Here is a 10,094-nt window from a genome sequence, read left to right as displayed (position 1 = left end):
AATGAGTGATTTGAGAGGAGCCTGTGGAGTCACATGGAGAGACAGACTGACAAACGAGGATGTAAAGGAGCGTTGTGGTGTGGATGTGGATGTGATAGGAAGCGTTAAGAGAAACACAGTGAGGTGGTTTGGCCATGTGGAGAGGACGGAGAGCGAAAGACTGACGAGGAGAATGTATGTGAGTGTGGTGGAGGGGGAGAGAGGGAGGGGGAGGCCAAGGATGAGATGGAGGGATGGAGTGGAGAGGTATATGAGAGAGGGGGGTGTGAGTTGGAAGCAGGGAAGTGAAATGGCAGGGGATAGGGCGACGTGGAGGCGATTTGTTTGTGGCCACCCCGTGTGGGATTAAGGCGTCTGGCAGTAGATAGATAGATGGATCATACTTATATTAGTTCAAATCTCCTTTGCTTTTCCAAAAGCTGTTTTTGCCATTGCAATTCTTCTTTTTGTAACCTTTCACAATCTGTATCCTCTGATATTAAGCCTCCCTATGTAGCCTATTTATAACTTTCTACTTGCTTTACTTGCCTCCCTCGTACAATCACTACCGGTATTACTCTCATCCTCTCTCTTCTCTTCGTTATTCCCATGACCTCAGTCTTCTTAGCATTTATCTTCAAACCTCTTCTCTTGCATGACTCTTGCAGCTTGTTTACCAGTCTCTGCAACTTTTCCTCCGAATCCGCCAACAAACAATCTGAGAGTTTACTGTATAATAGAGATCCTCCATTTTCTGCAGTATTTGCAATAAGTGGGTGCATAAGAGATGTAGTGGTATTAGAGGTTGGCTGCAAAATAATGCTGATTTTTAGTGTGTGGTATGTTAAAGGACAGCATACAGAAGCAGAGGCATTTCGTTTTTAAAGGCTCCAACATGCTTCCATGTGTCGGCCTTTGCCACTGATAAGGAAAACTATAAAAATAAATATGAACAAAATTCACTATGTGAATTATGCAAGGAGGAAGAAGAAATGCAACTGAAATACCTGTTCGGCGGAGCGAGCTGGACACCACCACCCCAGGAGGAGGGTACAGGGAGGTGACCCCCACACCACAAGGAGATGAAAGGGAGGCTATCTCACCTGCCAAGGCTTCTCAGCAAGAGCGACATATATCCCCTGTGACCCGACGCCCCTCTTCCCTGCAGCAAGACCACCAGGCAGTACGCAGGTTGAGTGCACTACACTCCGGTGGAGGAAGCACTCGCCAGAATCAGGGTGGGACTTACAACCCCAAAGTACCAAGCAAGCCCTTGGATGCTGTATCCGCCAGATTGATCTTCACAAGAGGAGAGAATTCCACTGAAGCCTCTAACCTTGCTATACCCCAGGGGAGCAGCGGCACAGTAGAGTCCGCCGGACCTACTGTGGGTGGAGTGACTGCCATTCTCCATCCTCTGCCACCCACCCACCTTCAGGAGCCAGCACGTCCTACAGACGACCTTCGCTGGATCTTCCCAGGAGGGAGGCAGGCGTGGACGTAGACTTTACCAGAGCAACCTATGTGGGACAGACCGCCGGTCGTCTCCCAAGCTGCCCCAGCCCCGACGACAGGAGGCCAGAGTCCGCCGGACCTGTGGCATTGACCAGGAGTGCCCGCCAGGTCTCCCCTCCCCGTTGTCCCCAGGACAGGTGCCCCAGCCACGGCGGCAGAGGGACAGAGTCCGCCAGACCTGTGGCATTCGCCTGGAGAGCCCACCAGGCCTCCCCTCCCCGTTGCCCCCGGGGCAGGTGACCCCGCTCCAGTGGCAGAGGGACAGAGTCCGCCAGACCTGTGCCAAACACCAGGAGTGCCCGCCAGGCCTCTCCCTCTCGCCTTCCTCGGGCTCGGCACCCGAAGAAGCGTCCCCCGGACCTCCTCTCGCCTCCGTCCCTAACAAGAACCTAGGCAGTGCCTGTCAGGTCTGCCTGGACGAAGGAGTGCCCGCCCTGGTCCTGAGTTCCAGCAGGGACCGTCAGGCCCACCAAATAGGGGAGCAGGCCGCTGGTCACTCCCCCTCCGTGGCCCTCAAGGTTCCTACAGAGGGTGACACCCCTCACTCAGTGCGCCCCTCCTGTGGTGGAGCGAGATGCCGCTCTCCCCCAGAGAGTGGGAACTACTCCCTCGCAGGTACCCCATTTGAGACCAGCCCGGGTGAGACCACGCCGAGGCCAGGTGTCCTGTCACTGCAACTCCACCACCACCCCCGGCAGGCACTGACAGACTCCTCCAGAGTGAGTGGCCGCAGGTCACCCCTGACGGCCTCTTCCCGCAGGCGAGACCACAGCCCCCAGAGGATGCGGACAACCCCTACTGCGCACCACAACCGCCAGACCACTCCTGACGAAGGCGGCTGCAGTCCACCACTGACGGCCACCCCTCCCGGACAGGACCGCAGCCCCAGAAGGGCGCCGCCCCACCCGCAGCCGACCCTTGGCCTGGGCCTACACAGGTCTGCCCTCAAGACCCCTACTACAAAGAAGGACCGGCGCTGTGCCGCACACCTCCTGGCCCTATTCGGCCGTAGTCCAGAGGGTCACTCCTCACCCAAGACCCCTACGAAGAGAAGGCCACCCACCACTTCGCCCACCAGCTCCCGTAGGGCCCGTGGCGATCCTGACAGTGACTGACCACGGGAGCACACCCATGACGGCCTGCCCCCTACGCCTGGCTGCCACTTGTGACTTCCTGTCTAGTGAGTCTTGCACCACGTCCTGGTGCCCCTCTCCGCCCGTGCCTGTGAGTAAAAGACTCTAAGGTTATAGTTCCGTCTCTTGGTGGTTTTATTGTTTAAAAACAGACCCTCCCCATTGCCTCCAGTGTTGCCCATCCCCCTTGCTTGGATCAGTGGCTTTGCAACCCCAGGAGGAAACTCACGTTGACAACTAGTGCGCGCACGACATGGGATGCCCTGGTCGTTTCCCTCTAGCATGACTCCCCCCCTCTGTGCAATACATGACACACTACCCTTAAGTAAGTGTTGTGTCCCTGTCCCTGTGTCATCATACCCCCCCCTCCCCGTTGGACTTATTCTCTATATACTGTGTGTATGTAACATGGATTTACTCTCTGTGACTGACCTATTTGAGAATTCTATGTAATCATAGCATTCTCCCTGTCATGCGAGTAGATTATAAGTGGTATATTCCTTCGTCCTACATCACGCGTGTGCAACGTAAGTTAGCCCAGACTCCGTCTATGTCACGCGGATGTGTCATGGGTAGTGTAAGGTTCCCTCTATGTCACGGGAATGGTTGTGGAATGGGAATGTGCTTCCATCTCTGTTAAGCGCTGTGTATACTGTATTGAGGTAAATTGTATTAGGAGTGCTATACGTATACAGGGGCAGGAGATACCTGAACTATTGTATGAATTACACGTGTATTGTAAAGTGAGACTACTCTTTGTAAGTGGATATATACTTCTCGTGTTGGTCAACATTCTGTATGAACTAGGTGGAGACATTTAGTGTAAGGCATATTGTTCTGTGTTAGCTGATATTCTGTATTTATTAGGTTTGGTCAAGGACTATAGTGTGTGATAGATTGTAACCCCACATATTGGTAATATATATGTGCCCTTGTTCTGTCATTGTTTAGACTTCCCCCTCCTTGTTTGTGTACGCTGACCCAGCTGTGAACAAAGAACCCAAGGCTTGCACTGTAGCTGGTCCTGAGAAGTTGGAGCCCAGACTACGCTGCATAACAGCAACTTCATCTGTTTCATTGTAAGGCATATGAAGACATGACGGAGAACATAATAGTGAAGGAAACAATAAATGGAACAATGTAAGAAAATGATATAGTTAAAGTGGCAGAAACTGTAGAGAAAATACTTAAAAGAAGGAGTATAATACTAAATATGAGAAAAGAATAATTGAAATAGATAAGGGATATGGGAAAAAAAAGAAAAACAAAAACAAAAACAAACAAAAAAAATAAGAAAAGAAGCCATCTGTTGTAAAACAACTCCTGGACAGGAGAGTGCACCAGCAACAACAACATCATAGCAAAGAGCACAGGTAACAATGCATGACCACATTCATTCATTGCCAGACGCCATGTATCCCAGACGGGGTGGCCAATGGCTTAGAGTTAATGTTTTACAGGGAGGGGCACTAATTCTCCACCAACCCCACTTGACATGTGTTATTAATATTTAAAAATATTTATATTTATCATCCCGACAATCCCGGCTGAGATAATGAGGGGGAGCTAGGTTCTTTGCGGGGCCCTCCTCCAGGAGGGGGGCCCCACAAAGAACCCAGCCCCCTGGGCCTTCAAATCTCTAGGTACGCCCCTGTGTATCATTATCCTATTCAACATGCCTTCTACAGTAGAAGCAGCATTAATCTCAGTTAAAGTTACTTTCCATGTTTATGAGTCAGCATTTTGCACCCTGGTCCAGGGAGGGGGCAGGGGGAGGTTTCTTGCACCCTAGTATTAGATGGAGCCAGTTTCGTGTACCCTGGTCCTGGGAGGAACTGCAGTGTGTTGCACAGCAGACTGTGCTACATTAAGATGACAAAGACCACTACCCTTTGAATGGAAAGCATCATAAACAGCTACTTTAAAATGAATGGAGCTTGTATATTTAATGCAGTGTCAAAGGCCATCACGAACTGTCATGGGTCACAAGCTACCACCTCAAACTCTGGCCGGACAGATAAGGCGGCAACAGTACCTGACGGGACCCCAACACCAGGCTAACCCAGCGATACAAGAAACTTCATTACCCTACAGAATGACAGAGAAGTATGGGTGCCTGGTCATAGGGGTGTCCACCTTGGTTCCTGGACAATTCGCCGTCAAAACATACGCGTCAGGACAATTCTCACCCTGGACGATTCCCCGTCGTTCTATAGGTATACTTATCAATTAATACAATTATAATTAATTTTCACGGGAACTATCAAGGCCTAAGTTCATTCAATAGCGTAGCCTTGGAAGTTATTCATAGTTGCACTTTTAGTCAATAATAATCTTGTTTCTGCCTTGCTGTAGTCGACTTTGAATTCTGGCGTCTCCCATACCTGTCTTCATTCATTTTTATTGGTACTACAACATCCTGGGTATATTTTAAAACGACTTTGAGGAGATACAGTTATATATTCATCTCAAATAACAATAGACAAATGTCCTCCGTCTGTCTCAGCCCCGACGAAGTAGGGAATAAGGCGCTGACGGCTGAGGCACACTCACCACATCAGTGTTGTTGAGCGTGGATACGAGCAAATTAATTAATGAACAATATATCGAATATATTTTAACCAAGTTTATCATTTCATTGAACACCAAAAGTACAGTTTACCATTTCTATTGTCGGTAAATATTTGGATGCTATTTTATTAAGTTTTACGCACGTACTGCAAAAGTTGCATTAACTGTATTTTTTTGTATATTCTGAAACTTTATAAATATGATAATATTGTTGCATATTTTTATTTCAGATTCATGTAAATTCATATGTAAAATTTGCAGGATGCCTTATATTGTGCTGGGTACAGCGATGTTTTTCTCTCGCCAGTTCTTGTTTGACAGGATGATAAAAATACAAAAAAAGTGAAAACCTTCGTGCTGTTGCCTCTACCGTTGTTCGGGGTAAGATTTGAAGTCATAATATGCCAGTTGAAGGGTCAACTTGCCTGTTGCTAAGAGGCTGAAGGCCACACAAATAATCTGAAGGCTGAATGTTTATCGGTCATTAGTGTGTTTGTGTGAGTGTCGCCTCCAGCCTTCAGAGTTTAACTTTTACGATTCTCCCGGACTCACGTGACTGTTCCCAGAGGTAGGGTTATTGTTTTATTTTCCTTTCTTGTTTCTGCTAGGCATATTACTCGCCATTCTATTATAGTTCTTTCACCTTAACTTGGCCTAGATTTTGGTCCTTTTGGAGCTTATTCATGTACGGTAACTCAGTGGCAAAATAACATTTCTGTTGCTCTGCATACTTTCCATGGCACTTCATGACTAGCACCATAGGCCAGTGTTAATATGTTGTGACAGGAATCTCGATGCAAATTAGGCCAAGTTAAAGTAAGAAGAGCATAAGAAAGGAGTTCATGGAGGCTGTACCACACCCTTGCAGTTCAGACTCTTGTGCTGAATAAAATATTAATACTGTATGTTATCTGGTGTGTAAGGGCTCTTGTTCTGTGGCATCCACTGAAGCATGGAGAGAGGATTATTTTTCATAATTTAAATTCCTTTACAATATCCAGATTCTGGAAATATCACGTTACGAAAGATTTCATACTTCAGTCGTGACACCCACATTCTGCAATAATAGCATGTTGCTCATGAACACAATCTGTGGTTTGTTGACATTAGCGGTGGCATTCTATAGAGGGTAGTGGGTCAGGTTGAACTCGAAACTTATTCATCCCCAGATTATTTAGGTTAGGTTAACTTGGGTTTGGTTGGGTTAGGTTACATTGAATTAGGTCATATTAGGTTAGGTTAGTAGGGCGAATGATTAGTAGTGGATTGACTGGAGCCAAATCAGCCTAAAAGTCTGACATGGTGGGTGGTCACTTGCCACAGTTTGCATGTAAAACTGGTGGGTTTATAGATGATATCTTAAAAACTACACCTTCTGCAACTTTCTGAAGCAGTTACAGTCATATTTATATTATACAGTAGTTACTGAGAAAAAAATACAATTGTAAATTTTATGCATGGGAGCTCTGTTTCACAGTTTTTATACTCTGTGGATCTTATTTTTGTTTATTCATGACCTCCAGAAATCTTTTTATAGTATTTCAACTTCTACATCCCTTGCCCTTAATAGGATAAATGCTGGGGATGAGGACGTTTAATTCAGGGTGATGTAGGATGCCATATATGTCTGCCTAGTGAAGTACAGTATTGCGATTTGTATTAGCCACATTATATAGATTAGGATTATGTAGTAACAAACCTAATTAGACTAGTGTGTTTTCATCTGACAGAACTAGACCACCTGCATAACCCAGATAGTAAGTCACGGTTGCATGGAGTTCAGTGAGCCTTAGTTATTAGGTAGGAATGAGTTTCCTTGGTTACCGTCGGATTAATCGTCCAGTTGGACTACACTTGACCTTCAGTTACTGTAAAGTTGAGAAGAGGTTAGGGATCTTAGATGAGAATATATACTCAAGAGAAAGTGATTGCTAAGTTAATATATGCGTACGATAAAATACAGCTGTCATTTACCGAATCAGCACTTTTAACTGGAAAATATTATAATTTTTATCACCATATACCGTAGGTTCATACACGCCAAATTATCTGAAATCTGGTCAAAATTTTTGTGTTTAATTTAACTGTTAATAAAAAATCAGGATTGAGAGAGAAAATTAGCTAAAGTTAGAGGAAGTATTTTGCCTGTAGCTCGACAACTTGCCTTGATAGGCTTGTAGTTTGTACAAATATATATTGATTATACATGCAGATGTGGGGATGGCTCTAATGAATGAGGGTGGGATGTGAAAGATTCTGGTGTTGCTGTTTGCTGATGATACAGTATTGTTGAGTGAAGATGAATGGGAGTTGCAAGGTTTGGTGAATGAATGTGGGACGGTCTGTAGGAAAAGGAATCTGAAAGTTAATGTAAACAAGAGTAAAGTTATGGTGTTTGAGAGGAATGAACTCACAGAATGCACAGTGAGGTTGGATGTTGAGGATATGGAGAATGTGAGTACATTCAAGTACAGTACTTGGGTAGTGTGATGAATAAGGATGGAAGTTTTGGGGATGAAGTGCTTGAAAGGGTATTGCAGGGAAGGAAGGTTGTTGGTTCACTGAAAGTGGTGATGAGAAATAGGAAGGTGAGTATGGAAGTTAAGAAGTCACTGCATGATAGTGTTGTGATCCCTACACTGACGTATGGAAACGAGGCATGGACCTTGCTAGAGGGGAACAAGTCAAGAGTGAGAGCAGTGGAAATGCATTGCTTGAGAGGAGCATGTGGAGTGACAGGTTAATGATTGAAGAAGTGAAAGAACCTTGTGGGGTGGATGTGGATGTGATTGAGAAAATTACGAGAAGTACACTGAGGTGGTTTGGATATGTGGAGAGAATGGAGAATGAACAACTGACTAAGAGGGTGTATGTAGGTGAAGTGGAGGGAGGGAGAGGGAGGTGAAGACCGAGGATGAGGTGGAGGGATGGAGTTGAGGGGTATATGAGGGAAGGGAGAGTGAATTGGGGGGAGGGCAATCATATGGTGGGTGACAGAGTGACTTTGAGGTGTTTTGTCTGCAGTCACCCTTTGCGGGATTAGGGCGTCGGGCTATAGATAGATAGATAGAAATCATTATTTATGAAAAACAGAAGTCTGTCAAGGCATGTTGATGATCTAAAGGGGAAATACCCACCACCAGTATCTAACTTTGGGAGATTTTTGCTCTGGGTCCTGATTTTTTATTACATACGGTAATAGTTAATTTAAGCACTTTTTTTTTTTTTTCTGGATTTCAGATAATTAGGTGTATGTATATCTATCTATCTATAGCCAGATTCCATAATCCCATAAGGGGTAGCCATTTGACTTTGAGTTAGTTGTCTTACGGGGAGGGGCACTAACCCTGTACTGACCCACTTGACACATAGGGAACATGTACTGGTATAGTTGGCCAGATGGTTACCACCTAGCATTGTAAATGGTTTCCTGGCATACAGGAAACCATTTGGCCTGTCGCTCAATGTAAAACCACCTGAGAAGGAAAGAAGAGTATATTTACATGTTTCCATTTTATTCGGACAAAATGCTTCCGTCTGAGTGTAAATTATGGTCGCACGAACATTTTCACCTGCCTGGGCGGGGATAGCCCAGTGGTGCTAAGCTGTCTGGCTCAGTAGTTCACCCAGCATCCACTAGTGACCCCCCTCGGTTGTTCAGAGTTCCTGCTCGGCAACCATGTAGTGAAGAGCTCCTTTCAGACTGTTGTTATGGTAGCACACATGGTGGCTTTTGTGATTGTTTCCGACCTGCGTCAAGCTCATCAGGGTACGTCACTAAACCACACGGGATGTACTGTACTGTACAGTGCAACAGTCATAATCAAGGAGCTAGTGAGTTATTCAGCACGACACCCTGCGAGGAATCGTAAGTGTTAATGTTGATTTTATTCTGTGCTGTACCATTACTTTATTCTGTTTTATCATGATTTTATTCCATTGTACTATTATGTTTTGTGTGCCCACTGCATTTTTCTTGTGTAGCTGTTTTTTTTTTTCATGTTTTTTCATGTCACTGTAGGGTATGACCCTCCAGTGGTGATTGCTTGTCAATGGTTGATTGGTCTGCTTGACCATGGTAATTGCTTGGCTGTGGTTTATAGGAATGCATGACCAGATAGAGTGGTGTTAAACAACAGGAACAAGTGTGGTACGGTACCATGTAGCCTAATGTACTGTAGTGGCCCTTTACAATGGCTTTCAAAGTTAGGATATGTACGAAGGGGGGCCAGGGGAGAAGTTAATTATCATGAGGGATCCACTTAGTGGACATGCCTTTGGCTCTGTTACGTCACATGATTGAGGAATTACTGTATTATTATTATTCTGTCTTTCTTTCCTTCATTCTTTCCTCTTCCTTCTGCCTGTGGGTGATTTCACTGAGTGACAAGCCAAATGGTTTAAGGAAACCATTTACTATGCTGGGTGGTAACCATATTACCAAATTTTGGCACCTGGTGCGTAGTGGGTAATTACAGCGTTCCAGTCGGATTGAGCCGTTGAATTTTTATATCTAAGGGGTGGCTGGGGTTTATTGCTCACATAATGCCACTCAGGGATGAGTGAGGCTGGTCACTCTCTTCTTAAATGTCAGAACCAACTTCCCCAGCCCTGGGCTGCTGTGCTTCTCGTGGGGTAATGTAGGATTGGCTGATGGATGGATGGTTTACTGTTAATATTATTAATATTATATGTGGTAGGTGGGGACGCTCACCATCCACTCACTCGATGTAGTGCTGCTCTCGGTGTCTGTCCTTTCCTCTCCTCCATCCTTCTTTCATCCTCTTCTGTTTTTCTTTCCTTCATTCTTTCCTCTTCCTTCTGCCTGTGGGTGACTCTACACTGAGTGACAAGCCAAATGGTTTCCTGTACACCAGGAAATCATTTACTATGCTG

At 45.6% G+C, this 10,094-nt stretch overlaps 1 protein-coding gene across 1 annotated transcript in view; it reads left to right on the top strand.

The window, feature by feature from the left end:
* Positions 1-5,565: 5,565 nt before the first annotated feature.
* The window catches only part of LOC145391231 (acyl-CoA-binding domain-containing protein 5-like), a 92,133-nt gene continuing 87,604 nt past the window's right edge, over positions 5,566-10,094 (top strand). The window contains exon 1 of the mRNA XM_080265907.1: positions 5,566-5,579. The gene's annotated coding sequence lies outside the window, so the exon portion shown is untranslated. The remainder of the gene's footprint in view (positions 5,580-10,094) is intronic.

Source organism: Coenobita brevimanus, chromosome 17, assembly GCF_032717465.1.
Source record: "Coenobita brevimanus isolate Jiangsu-jjx chromosome 17, ASM3271746v2, whole genome shotgun sequence".
NCBI lineage: Eukaryota > Metazoa > Arthropoda > Malacostraca > Decapoda > Coenobitidae > Coenobita > Coenobita brevimanus.
This window is presented reverse-complemented; position numbering and strand designations above follow the sequence as displayed.